The sequence below is a fragment of the Idiotropiscis lumnitzeri genome, unplaced genomic scaffold (genome assembly GCF_059441095.1).
Source record: "Idiotropiscis lumnitzeri isolate Australia: NSW breed Sydney's pygmy pipehorse unplaced genomic scaffold, RoL_Ilum_1.0 HiC_scaffold_42, whole genome shotgun sequence".
Classification (NCBI taxonomy): domain Eukaryota; kingdom Metazoa; phylum Chordata; class Actinopteri; order Syngnathiformes; family Syngnathidae; genus Idiotropiscis; species Idiotropiscis lumnitzeri.
Window position 1 is genome coordinate 1,395,275 of NW_028283580.1, and position 14,641 is coordinate 1,409,915.

Genomic DNA, 14,641 nt, shown 5'->3' on the forward strand with positions numbered 1-14,641 from the left:
TCCCAAGCCTTGGTTAGCTGACCAACTTCTGGCTTGAGAAAAGGATGGTTGGGCTTTTCCTGTCCCTCTCGGACAAATTTTGGTGCTGTAATGGTAGTGGTGGCTCTTAAGGGCAAGGAGTTGATGGTAGTTCTCCTGCTTTCAAGCACTGCTGCCAAGCTCTTGAGGACCTGGTTGTGCCTCCAGGTATAGCGGCCTTGTGTGAGGCTGGTCTTACAACCAGTCAGGATGTGTTTGAGAGTTGCTGGTGTTGGGCAGAGGGCACAGGTTGGATCTTCGCCATACCACTGGTGGAGGTTTTTTGGGGATGGCAGCACGTCATTGGTAGCTCTGATGATGAAGCTGATGTTGCTAGCTTCCATCTCCCAGAGATCCCTCCAGCCAAGCTTTCTTTTCTCCAGGCCTTCCCACCTCATCCACTGTCCCTGCTTGGCAAGCGAGACAGCCTTTGCAGACCTTTCAGCCTCTTCCTGGCGGCGCACCTCCTCCACGACCATTTTTTTCCTCTCTGCGGTTGAGGCCTTACACCAAGTTGGTTTGCTTGCTGTAAGGCCAAAGCCTCCTCTTCCCCTCTGGACGTGTCCCACAATATCGCTGTGCCTCAGGGCTGCTGTGGCATGCTGCACTGCACTGGATGGTGTCCATTTCCGTGCAGTTGACAGGGGTGGTGCCGTTTCACTGATGGTCCGGTCTCTGGAGTCCGTCAGCGTCATCTGTAGTCTCACTTTAGAGCACTTGTATTCTTCAGTGAGACTTGTGATGGGCAGTTCGAGGACTCCTTTGCCATAGAGGCTGATGTTATTCAGACAGCGTGGGACACCAAGCCACTGTTTCACATATACTGTGATGGCTCGCTCCATCTTCTCCACAGTTGTTAGTGGGACCTCGTAGACAGTGAGTGGCCACATCACGAGAGGGAGAAGCCCAAATTGCAGACACCAGAGCTTGAGCTTCCCTGGTAGTGGAGTCTTGTTGATGTTGTTCAGGTCGTTGATGATATCCTGTCTTAGCTGCTGCACCTGGTTTTTATCCTTAAGACTTGAGTCATACCATCTGCCCAGGCTTTTGACAGGTTGTTCTGCCACCGTTGGTATTGGTTCGTCACCAATGCAGAACTTCACGTCTTTTAGCTCTCCCTTGATTATCGAGATGCTACGTGACTTGTTCGGCTTGATTTTCATCCGGGCCCAGCTGATGTTTTCCTGCAGCTTACCAAGTAGCCGCCTGGTGCAAGCTGCAGTGGTGGTCAGAGTGGTCATGTCGTCCATATATACTCGGACGGTGGAAGGCGGATCCCGTTCCTGGTTCGCTCACCCCGCCACCCATTTTGAGGCCCTGATGATGACCTCCATGGCCATTGTAAAGGCCAGGGGTGAGATCGTGCAACCTGCCATGATGCCTACTTCTACTTGCTGCCATGATGTTTTGAAGTCGGGTGTTGTGAAGCACAGCTGCAGGTCTTCAAAGTAGGATTTTACCAAGGTAGTGATGGATGTTGGAACGCGGAAGAAGTTGAAGGACTCCCAGAGAAGGCTATGCGGAACTGAACCAAAGGCATTGGCTAGGTCGAGAAAGATGACATGAAGATCCCCTTTGTTCTTCTTCGCTGCTTGAATCTGATGCCAGATCATACTGGTGTGCTCCAAGCAGCCAGAGAATCCAGAAATTCCAGCCTTTTGTACGGATGTGTCAATGTACTCGTTTTTTCTCCAGGTAGGTGGTGTGTGTCAAGACGCTGAAAAAGATTTTCCCTTCAACGTTGAGAAGGCTGATTGGCCGAAATTGACTGATATCTGCGTCCTTCTCTTTTGGAATTAGTACACCTCCAGCCCTTCGCCATGCCTTTGGTATTATCCCCTTCTGCCAGACGATTCTCATTAGCCTCCAAAGATAGCGTAGGACATCTGGTGAGTTCTTGTAGAGCTTATATGACACTCCATTTGGTCCTGGTGCAGATCCTGATCTTGCACGCCCACCATGTTCTCCACTTCTTTCCATTTTGGAGGGCCGGTCTCGATGTTGACCTCTGGTGGTCGAATGGGGGGGATATCATGTGGGATGGCTAGCTGTTCATGCCTTTTCGTGTCTTGGTAGACCTTTTCCAGGTGCTCTTCAAGTTCCTTCTTTGAAGTTTGCAGTAACCCGCTTTTGTCCTTAGCGAAGAGATCTTTGACAAACTTGAAGGGATTTTTATAGAACAGGGTTCTTGTGTGTTCCTTCTTCCTGCGAAGTTTCCTCAAGTTCTCTGCTCTTCGTAAGGTTTTCAACCGGAGCTTGATGTCCCCATGGAGCAGCATGAGACCTTCTCTCTCTGGATCAGAGGCTTTTCTCCACTGTTTCCGCAGGTCCCTTCTTTCCCTGATCAGTCTCTCTATCTCTTGTTGCCTCCTAGGTTTGGTTGGTGGTGGTATTTTGTTGGTGGTTTTCCAGCTGTTCACTCCAAAGCGCTCCTCTCCATAGTGGTAGATGATGTCACCGATGTGTTCCAGCTTTCTCTCTGCAGTGCCCACTTGTTGCTCCAACATTTTCACCAGGTCGTTATTGACGGTTTCCCACTCTCTCTTCTCAATAGTTTTGGGCCACCTCACACTCTGTCTGTGCCCTTTGATCTTGTTCTCTTTGGGAGGTCTCTGTGGCTGGGTGGGTTCTACCTCCTGCAATTCTGTGTTTATAATACCCTCCTCAGTGACAGGGGGGCTGATGCTCTGCGAACTTTGTTTTTTTTCCCGTCGCTGTGCTTCACTCGACTGATTTGACGCATTACTTCGTGAGAAGTATTGGTCAATGCGAGGCCCTTGACTCGGCTTTCCCAAACACCGCTTCTTTCCTTGGTGGATCTTCAACCCTGTAACTGATGTTACTTTTGCCCAGCCACAGGTGCAGACCTGAAGTGAGTGTCCTGCTGCCATTGTCTCATGCACCGTGTTCTTGCTCGTAGTCATGTTTGTTCCTAGGTCTGTAACCGTGTGGTCAGTCATTGAGCCATCTTGCGCCCCCGCTCTCGCAGGCTGTAGGGGTGTCATTCTTTGTAGACTTTCTGTAGCACTTGGCGGGTGTCTCCAACAAACTGAACACAGTGTCAGAGACTGCCAGCATGGGTAGCTAGCCCATGTCAGCCCCAGTGGGGTCTATTCCCTCCTGTCAGCAGTCTCTCCAGGCTGTCACACAGACTTTTTCTAAGTGTTGCTGTATCTCATGAAGGAAATACTGGACAAAGAAATTAATGACTTCCCAGGCTTCAGGATGCATTTTTACACTATATAAATGTGGAAATTTACATTGGAAACGTTTGGTTTAGCTGTTAATGAAGTTTCGTTTTTTTAGTGCTGCAAATTCATTGTCTGCTGGCGCTGTACACTTTTTCTAAGTGTTGCAATATCTCATGAAGGAAATACTGGACAATCAAATTAATGACTTCCCAGGCTTCAGGATGCCTTTTTACACTATATAAATGTGGAAATTTACATTGGAAACGTTTGGTTTAGCTGTTAATGAAGTTTCGTTTTTTTAGTGCTGCAAATTCATTGTCTGCTGGCGCTGTACACTTTTTCTAAGTGTTGCAATATCTCATGAAGGAAATACTGGACAATCAAATTAATGACTTTCCAGGCTTCAGGATGCCTTTCTACACTATATAAAGGTGGAAATTTACATTGGAAACGTTTGGTTTAGCTGTTATAAAAGTTTGTTTTTTTAGTGCTGTAAATGCATTCTCAGCTCGCGCTGTACACATTTGCTATGTGAGGCATTATCTCATAAGGGAAATACTGGACAATCAAATTAATGACTTCCCAGGCTTCAGGATGCCTTTTTACACTATATAAAGGTGGAAATTTACATTGGAAACGTTTGGTTTAGCTGTTATAAAAGTTTGGTTTTTTAGTGCTGTAAATGCATTTTCAGCTCGCGCTGTACACATTTGCTATGTGAGGCATTATCTCAAAAGGGAAATACTGGACAATCAAATTAATGACTTCCCAGGCTTCAGGATGCCTTTTTACACTATATAAAGGTGGAAATTTACATTGGAAACGTTTGGTTTAGCTGTTATAAAAGTTTGGTTTTTTAGTGCTGTAAATGCATTTTCAGCTCGCGCTGTACACATTTGCTATGGTGAGGCATTATCTCATAAGGGAAATACTGGACAATCAAATTAATGACTTCCCAGGCTTCAGGATGTCTTTTTACACTATATAAAGGTGAAAATTTACATTGGAAACGTTTAGTTTAGCTGTTATAAAAGTTTGTTTTTTTAGTGCTGTAAATGCATTTTCAGCTCGCGCTGTACACATTTGCTATGTGAGGCATTATCTCATAAGGGAAATACTGGACAATCAAATTAATGACTTCCCAGGCTTCAGGATGCCTTTTTACACTATATAAATGTGGAAATTTACATTGGAAACGTTTGGTTTAGCTGGAAATGAAGTTTCGTTTTTTTAGTGCTGCAAATTCATTGTCTGCTGGCGCTGTACACTTTTTCTAAGTGTTGCAATATCTCATGAAGGAAATACTGGACAATCAAATTCATGACTTTCCAGGCTTCAGGATGCCTTTCTACACTATATAAAGGTGGAAATTTACATTGGACACGTTTGGTTTAGCTGTTATAAAAGTTTGGTTTTTTAGTGCTGTAAATGCATTTTCAGCTCGCGCTGTACACATTTGCTATGTGAGGCATTATCTCATAAGGGAAATACTGGACAATCAAATTAATGACTTCCCAGGCTTCAGGATGCCTTTTTACACTATATAAATGTGGAAATTGACATTGGAAACGTTTGGTTTAGCTGTTATAAAAGTTAGTTTTTTTCGTGCTGTAAATGCATTTTCAGCTCGCACTGTACACATTTGCTATGTGAGGCATTATCTCATAAGGGAAATACTGGACAATCAAATTAATGACTTCCCAGGCTTCAGGATGCCTTTTTACACTATATAAAGGTGGAAATGTACATTGGAAACGTTTGGTTTAGCTGTTATAAAAGTTTGGTTTTTTAGTGCTGTAAATGCATTTTCAGCTCGCGCTGTACTCATTTGCTATGTGAGGCATTATCTCATAAGGGAAATACTGGACAATCAAATTAATGACTTCCCAGGGTTCAGGATGCCTTTTTACACTATATAAATGTGGAAATTTACATTGGAAACGTTTGGTTTAGCTGTTAATGAAGTTTCGTTTTTTTAGTGCTGAAAATTCATTGTCTGCTGGCGCTGTACACTTTTTCTAAGTGTTGCAATATCTCATGAAGGAAATACTGGACAATCAAATTAATGACTTTCCAGGCTTCAGGATGCCTTTCTACACTATATAAAGGTGGAAATTTACATTGGAAACGTTTGGTTTAGCTGTTATAAAAGTTTGGTTTTTAGTGCTGTAAATGCTATGTGAGGCATTATCTCATAAGGGAAATATTGGACAATCAAATTAATGACTGCCCAGGCTTCAGGATGTCTTTTTTACACTATATAAAGGTGGAAATTTACATTGGAAACGTTTAGTTTAGCTGTTATAAAAGTTAGTTTTTTTAGTGCTGTAAATGCATTTTCAGCTCGCGCTGTACACATTTGCTATGTGAGGCATTATCTCATAAGGGAAATACTGGACAATCAAATTAATGACTTCCCAGGCTTCAGGATGCCTTTTTACACTATATAAATGTGGAAATTTACATTGGAAACGTTTGGTTTAGCTGTTAATGAAGTTTCGTTTTTTTAGTGCTGCAAATTCATTGTCTGCTGGCGCTGTACACTTTTTCTAAGTGTTGCAATATCTCATGAAGGAAATACTGGACAATCAAATTAATGACTTCCCAGGCTTCAGGATGCCTTTTTACACTATATAAATGTGGAAATTTACATTGGAAACGTTTGGTTTAGCTGTTAATGAAGTTTCGTTTTTTTAGTGCTGCAAATTCATTGTCTGCTGGCGCTGTACACTTTTTCTAAGTGTTGCAATATCTCATGAAGGAAATACTGGACAATCAAATTAATGACTTTCCAGGCTTCAGGATGCCTTTCTACACTATATAAAGGTGGAAATTTACATTGGAAACGTTTGGTTTAGCTGTTATAAACATAAGATAAGATAAGATAAGATAAGATAAGATGTCCTTTATTAGTCCCACAATGGGGAAATTTGAGGTGTTACAGCAGCAAAGATATAGATCACACAGAGTCGGCGGCGTAATGTAGCCGTTAATGTATAACATTAGCAGCAGACATTCAGAAAAAGCATGCAAATATACACAGTATAAACGTATCTAAGTGTAAGGAAACACTCCTAACGTTTGGTTTTTTAGTGCTGTAAATGCATTTTCAGCTCGCGCTGTACACATTTGCTATGTGAGGCATTATCCCATAAGGGAAATACTGGACAATCAAATTAATGACTTACCAGGCTTCAGGAGACCTTTTTACACTATATAGAGGTGGAAATTTACATTGGAAACGTTTAGTTTAGCTGTTATAAAAGTTTGTTTTTTTAGTGCTGTAAATGCATTTTCAGCTCGCGCTGTACACATTTGCTATGTGAGGCATTATCTCATAAGGGAAATAATGGACAATCAAATTAATGACTTCCCAGGCTTCAGGATGCCTTTTTACACTATATAAATGTGGAAATTTACATTGGAAACGTTTGGTTTAGCTGTTAATGAAGTTTCGTTTTTTTAGTGCTGCATATTCATTGTCTGCTGGCGCTGTACACTTTTTCTAAGTGTTGCATTTTCTCATGAAGGAAATACTGAACAATCAAATTAATGACTTTCCAGGCTTCAGGATGCCTTTTTACACTATATAAAGGTGGAAATTTACATTGTAAACGTTTGGTTTAGCTGTTATAAAAGTTTGGTTTTTTAGTGCTGTAAATGCATTTTCAGCTCGCGCTGTACACATTTGCTATGTGAGACATTATCTCATAATGGAAATGCTGGACAATCAAATTAATGACTTCCCAGGCTTCAGGAGACCTTTTTACACTATATAATTGTGGAAATTTACATTGGAAACGTTTGGTTTAGCTGTTATAAAAGTTTGGTTTTTTAGTGCTGTAAATGCATTTTCAGCTCGCGCTGTACACATTTGCTATGAGAGGCATTATCTCATAAGGAAAATATTGGACAATCAAATTAATGACTGCCCAGGCTTCAGGATATCTTTTTACACTATATAAAGGTGGAAATTTACATTGGAAACGTTTGGTTTAGCTGTTAATGAAGTTTCGTTTTTTTAGTGCTGCAAATTCATTGTCTGCTGGCGCTGTACACTTTTTCTAAGTGTTGCAATATCTCATGAAGGAAATACTGGACAATCAAATTAATGACTTTCCAGGCTTCAGGATGCCTTTCTACACTATATAAAGGTGGAAATTTACATTGGAAACGTTTGGTTTAGCTGTTATAAAAGTTAGGTTTTTTAGTGCTGTAAATGCATTTTCAGCTCGCGCTGTACACATTTGCTATGAGAGGCATTATCTCATTAGGGAAATATTGGACAATCAAATTAATGACTGCCCATGCTTCTGGATGTCTTTTTACACTATATAAAGGTGAAAATTTACATTGGAAACGTTTAGTTTAGCTGTTATAAAAGTTTGTTTTTTTAGTGCTGTAAATGCATTTTCAGCTCGCGCTGTACACATTTGCTATGTGAGGCATTATCTCATAAGGGAAATACTGGACAATCAAATTAATGACTTCCCAGGCTTCAGGATGCCTTTTTACACTATATAAATGTGGAAATTTACATTGGAAACGTTTGGTTTAGCTGTAAATGAAGTTTCGTTTTTTTAGTGCTGCAAATTCATTGTCTGCTGGCGCTGTACACTTTTTCTAAGTGTTGCAATATCTCATGTAGGAAATACTGGACAATCAAATTAATGACTTTCCAGGCTTCAGGATGCCTTTCTACACTATATAAAGGTGGAAATTTACATTGGAAACGTTTGGTTTAGCTGTTATAAAAGTTTGGTTTTTTAGTGCTGTAAATGCATTTTCAGCTCGCGCTGTACACATTTGCTATGAGAGGCATTATCTCATAAGGGAAATATTGGACAATCAAATTAATGACTGCCCAGGCTTCAGGATGTTTTTTTACACTATATAAAGGTGGAAATTTACATTGGAAACGTTTGGTTTAGCTGTTATAAAAGTTTGGTTTTTTAGTGCTGTAAATGCATTTTCAGCTCGCGCTGTACACATTTTCTATGAGAGGCATTATCTCATAAGGGAAATATTGGACAATCAAATTAATGACTGCCCAGGCTTCAGGATGTCTTTTTACACTATATAAAGGTGGAAATTTACATTGGAAACGTTTAGTTTAGCTGTTATAAAAGTTTGTTTTTTTAGTGCTGTAAATGCATTTTCAGCTCGCGCTGTACACATTTGCTATGTGAGGCATTATCTCATAAGGGAAATACTGGACAATCAAATTAATGACTTCCCAGGCTTCAGGATGCCTTTTTACACTATATAAATGTGGAAATTTACATTGGAAACGTTTGGTTTAGCTGTTATAAAAGTTTGTTTTTTTCGTGCTGTAAATGCATTTTCAGCACTAAAAAACCATACTTTTATAACAGCTAAACCAAACGTTTCCAATGTAAATTTCCACCTTTATATAGTGTAAAAAGACATCCTGAAGCCTGGGCAGTCATTAATTTGATTGTCCAATATTTCCCTTATGAGATAATGCCTCTCATAGCAAATGTGTACAGCGCGAGCTGAAAATGCATTTACAGCACTAAAAAACCAAACTTTTATAACAGCTAAACCAAACGTTTCCAATGTAAATTTCCACCTTTATATAGTGTAAAAAGGCATCCTGAAGCCTGGAAAGTCATTAATTTGATTGTCCAGTATTTCCTTCATGAGATATTGCAACACTTAGAAAAAGTGTACAGCGCCAGCAGACAATGAATTTTCAGCACTAAAAAACGAAACTTCATTAACAGCTAAACCAAACGTTTCCAATGTAAATTTCCACATTTATAGAGTGTAAAAAGGCATCCTGAAGCCTGGGAAGTCATTAATTTGATTGTCCAGTATTTCCCTTATGAGATAATGCCTCACATAGCAAATGTGTACAGTGCGAGCTGAAAATGCATTTTCAGCACTAAAAAACCAAACTTTTATAACAGCTAAACCAAACGTTTCCAATGTAAATTTCCACCTTTATATAGTGTAAAAAGACATCCTGAAGCCTGGGCAGTCATTCATTTGATTGTCCAATATTTCCCTTATGAGATAATGCCTCTCATAGCAAATGTGTACAGCGCGAGCTGAAAATGCATTTACAGCACTAAAAAACCAAACTTTTATAACAGCTAAACAAAACGTTTCCAATGTACATTTCCACCTTTATATAGTGTAGAAAGGCATCCTGAAGCCTGGAAAGTCATTAATTTGATTGTCCAGTATTTCCTTCATGAGATATTGCAACACTTAGAAAAAGTGTACAGCGCCAGCAGACAATGAATTTTCAGCACTAAAAAAACGAAACTTCATTAACAGCTAAACTAAACGTTTCCAATGTAAATTTCCACCTTTATATAGTGTAAAAAGACATCCTGAAGCCTGGGCAGTAATTAATTTGATTGTCCAATATTTCCCTTATGAGATAATGCCTCTCATAGCAAATGTGTACAGCGCGAGCTGAAAATGCATATACAGCACTAAAAAACCAAACTTTTATAACAGCTAAACCAAACGTTTCCAATGTAAATTTCCACCTTTATATAGTGTAGAAAGGCATCCTGAAGCCTGGAAAGTCATTAATTTGATTGTCCAGTATTTCCTTCATGAGAAATTGCAACACTTAGAAAAAGTGTACAGCGCCAGCAGACAATGAATTTTCAGCACTAAAAAAACGAAACTTCATTAACAGCTAAACCAAACGTTTCCAATGTAAATTTCCACATTTATAGAGTGTAAAAAGGCATCCTGAAGCCTGGGAAATCATTAATTTGATTGTCCAGTATTTCCCTTATGAGATAATGCCTCACATAGCAAATGTGTACAGTGCGAGCTGAAAATGCATTTTCAGCACTAAAAAACCAAACTTTTATAACAGCTAAACCAAACGTTTCCAATGTAAATTTCCACCTTTATATAGTGTAAAAAGACATCCTGAAGCCTGGGCAGTCATTAATTTGATTGTCCAATATTTCCCTTATGAGATAATGCCTCTCATAGCAAATGTGTACAGCGCGAGCTGAAAATGCATTTACAGCACTAAAAAACCAAACTTTTATAACAGCTAAACCAAACGTTTCCAATGTAAATTTCCACCTTTATATAGTGTAGAAAGGCATCATGAAGCCTGGAAAGTCATTAATTTGATTGTCCAGTATTTCCTTCATGAGATATTGCAACACTTAGAAAAAGTGTACAGCGCCAGCAGACAATGAATTTTCAGCACTAAAAAAACGAAACTTCATTAACAGCTAAACCAAACGTTTCCAATGTAAATTTCCACATTTATAGAGTGTAAAAAGGCATCCTGAAGCCTGGGAAGTCATTAATTTGATTGTCCAGTATTTCCCTTATGAGATAATGCCTCACATAGCAAATGTGTACAGTGCGAGCTGAAAATGCATTTTCAGCACTAAAAAAACAAACTTTTATTACAGCTAAACCAAACGTTTCCAATGTAAATTTCCACCTTTATATAGTGTAAAAAGACATCCTGAAGCCTGGGCAGTCATTAATTTGATTATCCAGTATTTCCCTTATGAGATAATGCCTCACATAGCAAATGTGTACAGCGCGAGCTGAAAATGCATTTACAGCACTAAAAAAACAAACTTTTATAACAGCTAAACCAAACGTTTCCAATGTAAATTTCCACCTTTATATAGTGTAGAAAGGCATCCTGAAGCCTGGGCAGTCATTAATTTGATTGTCCAATATTTCCCTTATGAGATAATGCCTCTCATAGGAAATGTGTACAGCGCGAGCTGAAAATGCATTTACAGCACTAAAAAACCAAACTTTTATAACAGCTAAACCAAACGTTTCCAATGTAAATTTCCACCTTTATAAAGTGTAGAAAGGCATCCTGAAGCCTGGAAAGTCATTAATTTGATTGTCCAGTATTTCCTACATGAGATATTGCAAAACTTAGAAAAAGTGTACAGCGCCAGCAGACAATGAATTTTCAGCAATAAAAAAACGAAACTTCATTAACAGCTAAACCAAACGTTTCCAATGTAAATTTCCACATTTATAGAGTGTAAAAAGGCATCCTGAAGCCTGGGAAGTCATTAATTTGATTGTCCAGTATTTCCCTTATGAGATAATGCCTCACATAGCAAATGTGTACAGTGCGAGCTGAAAATGCATTTTCAGCACTAAAAAACCAAACTTTTATAACACCTAAACCAAACGTTTCCAATGTAAATTTCCACCTTTATATAGTGTAAAAAGACATCCTGAAGCCTGGGCAGTCATTAATTTGATTGTCCAACATTTCCCTTATGAGATAATGCCTCTCATAGCAAATGTGTACAGCGCGAGCTGAAAATGCATTTACAGCACTAAAAAACCAAACTTTTATAACAGCTAAACCAAACGTTTCCAATGTACATTTCCACCTTTATATAGTGTAGAAAGGCATCCTGAAGCCTGGAAAGTCATTAATTTGATTGTCCAGTATTTCCTTCATGAGATATTGCAACATTTAGAAAAAGTGTACAGCGCCAGCAGACAATGAATTTTCAGCACTAAAAAAACGAAACTTCATTAACAGCTAAACTAAACGTTTCCAATGTAAATTTCCACCTTTATATAGTGTAAAAAGACATCCTGAAGCCCGGGCAGCCATTAATTTGATTGTCCAATATTTCCCTTATGAGATAATGCCTCTCATAGCAAATGTGTACAGCGCGAGCTGAAAATGCATTTACAGCACTAAAAAACCAAACTTTTATAACAGCTAAACCAAACGTTTCCAAAGTAAATTTCCACATTTATATAGTGTAAAAAGACATCCTGAAGCCTGGGCAGTCATTAATTTCATTGTCCAATATTTCCCTTATGAGATAATGCCTCTCATAGCAAATGTGTACAGCGCGAGCTGAAAATGCATTTACAGCACTAAAATTTACATTTTAAGGACTTTTGCCCTTTTTTGCATGTTTACAGGGGTCATTCTTTTGCACCCTGATCCTAAAGGCTTCATCTGATTGCCTTAAAATTCTGTCTGTAGCATCTTAAGACCTGGGACAAACACTGGGGCTAAAATTTTTTGTTTCCGAAATACTATATGAACGGGGGCGGGGCTTCGAAGTTTTCACTTAAGATTTCCTTCGCCGCAATGGACAAAATGCTTAATAACTCTCCTGCACATGCTGCTAAAAATCCAAAACTTCACATGTACATAAAGAGTCGGTACCTGAAGACATCTATATGTTTATATTCAGTTATACACCTTGCGCCAATCAATATCATTTTTTACATTTTGACGTACTGCACGGTGCCCTTTTAACGAATCCGATTGAAAATTGGCTAGAAAAGACTCAAGACATTGATCTTACTCTATCCCTATTTTTGTGACTTTCCTTCGAAGGGCGTGGCTATTACGGTGCCGCAGAGTCTGATTAATCTCCGTGGCAACAAAAGTTCCTGCAAAATGATTCAGATGATCCATCTTCTCGAAATTTTTCACATTTGAGGATATTCAGGCCCTGAAGACGGCTGCCAACTTATTTTTGATCGCAGTGGTAGCGCCACCAACTGGTTAAAACAAATACAAATTATTTTCGTTGATGTTTTTCTCCGGGCAGGTTAACAAAATCTACCTTATATTTGCTCGGATGAGTGTTTAGGCCTTGAGGATGTCACAATACGAAAGTCTTTCGCCTTCTTCAGAGTGTCACATGATGGTGTCTTGTGACCCGTCTTTATCAGCTGATGTTCCATGAGGGCGTGACTTACCTGTCACAAGAATGAAGGCAAGTCACGCCCCCCGCTGTCCGTTCACTCCGCCAAGATGCTGCTCCAGGTGGTAGAGAGGATGAAGGCTCCCTTGTCTCTGTTCATGGTTTTTATGCCTCGCTTTCAGATCTCAATGGCCTCTCTGATCCAGCGCTGTTGTTTGTTCTCTTCGGTGCGGATGACCCTGCCCTTCTCCCGGTCCATGATGTGGTTTTCCCTTTTGCAGTGGTCAGTGATTGCTGATTTGTAATGTTCATGTTGTGCTTGTTCTTTTACTGCTATGATTTTTCATTTTTTTGACAGGTAATTCACACCCTCATGGAACATCAGCTGATAAAGACGGGTCTCAAGACACCATCATGCGACACTCTGAAGAAGGCGAAAGACTCGCCGAAACATGTCAGGTAAAAAATTTACCTAAAACATAATTGTCTGCTTTTAATGAATCTGTCAAATATCAATAATAAGAAGACAAAATGAACCTAATACAAATAAATGAATGCTTAATAACTCCCCTGCACATGCTCCTAAAAATCCAAACCTTCACCTGTAAATAAAATGTCCCGACCTGAAGACATCTTAATGTTATTATTTTGTTATACACACAGCGCCGCCAAGTGGAATAAAAAATTTGTTTTTATTTTAATTTTCACGTACTGCACGGTGCCCTTTTGACGAATCCGACTGAAAATTAGTCAGAAAAGACTCAAGACAATGATCTTACTCTCTGCGGAGTTTTGTGACGTTTTGGCAAAAGGCGTGGCTATTACGGTGCTGAAAAGTCCGATTGTACTTTGTGGCAACAAAAGCTCCGGCAACATGACTGAGATGATCCTATCTTCTCGAAGTTGTACACATTTGAGGATACTTCAACCCTGAAGACATCTACCAACCTATTTTTCATCGTAGTAGTAGCGCCACCAACTGGTAAAAGCTAATACAAGTTATTTTCTTGGATGTTTTTCTCCGTGCAACTCAACAAGGTCGCCCTCATATATGCTCGGAGGACTGTTTCGTCCATGAGGATGTCACAATACGAAATTCATCCTTTTTCGTGAAAAGTTGTGGGAGTGGCATTGCACTGTTCGGCAATAAAACAACGCTGATTATGAGGTTCTAAATATGAACGACAACTCGTGAAACTTGACACACACATCAGGCAGAGCAAATTTATCAATATTTTATACGTTAGTTGTGCAGCTTTTTTTAAATGGCTCGCCATGGCCCTCGAGAAATGTTCAAAAAAGCAGCCCTGGTTGAGTGTTTCACCTCGCTTTTTGTAAATTTTATGGAGTACAGTGAACCCTCGGTTGTCGCGGTTAATGGGGACCGAGACCACCCGCGGAAACTGAAAATCCGCGAAGTAGCGGCGCACCTTCAAAAATGCTTAAAAAAAAATACAATATATATAATAAATATATATATATATATATATATATATATATATATATATATATATATATATATATATATATATATATATACAGAGAGAGAGAGAGAGAGTGAAATTCATGTTATAACAAAAAAACCAAATTATTATTAAAACGTATTATTTTTTTATTCCCCAGCCATTCTTTTTGTATTTATTTAATTACTCCGACTATTACCTGCTGGTACGCCGTCCGGTGTGCCCTGTGAAATGAAAGGTGGCATTCTTTATTTATTTATTTATTTATTCATTTATTCATTCATAACTGACAGCT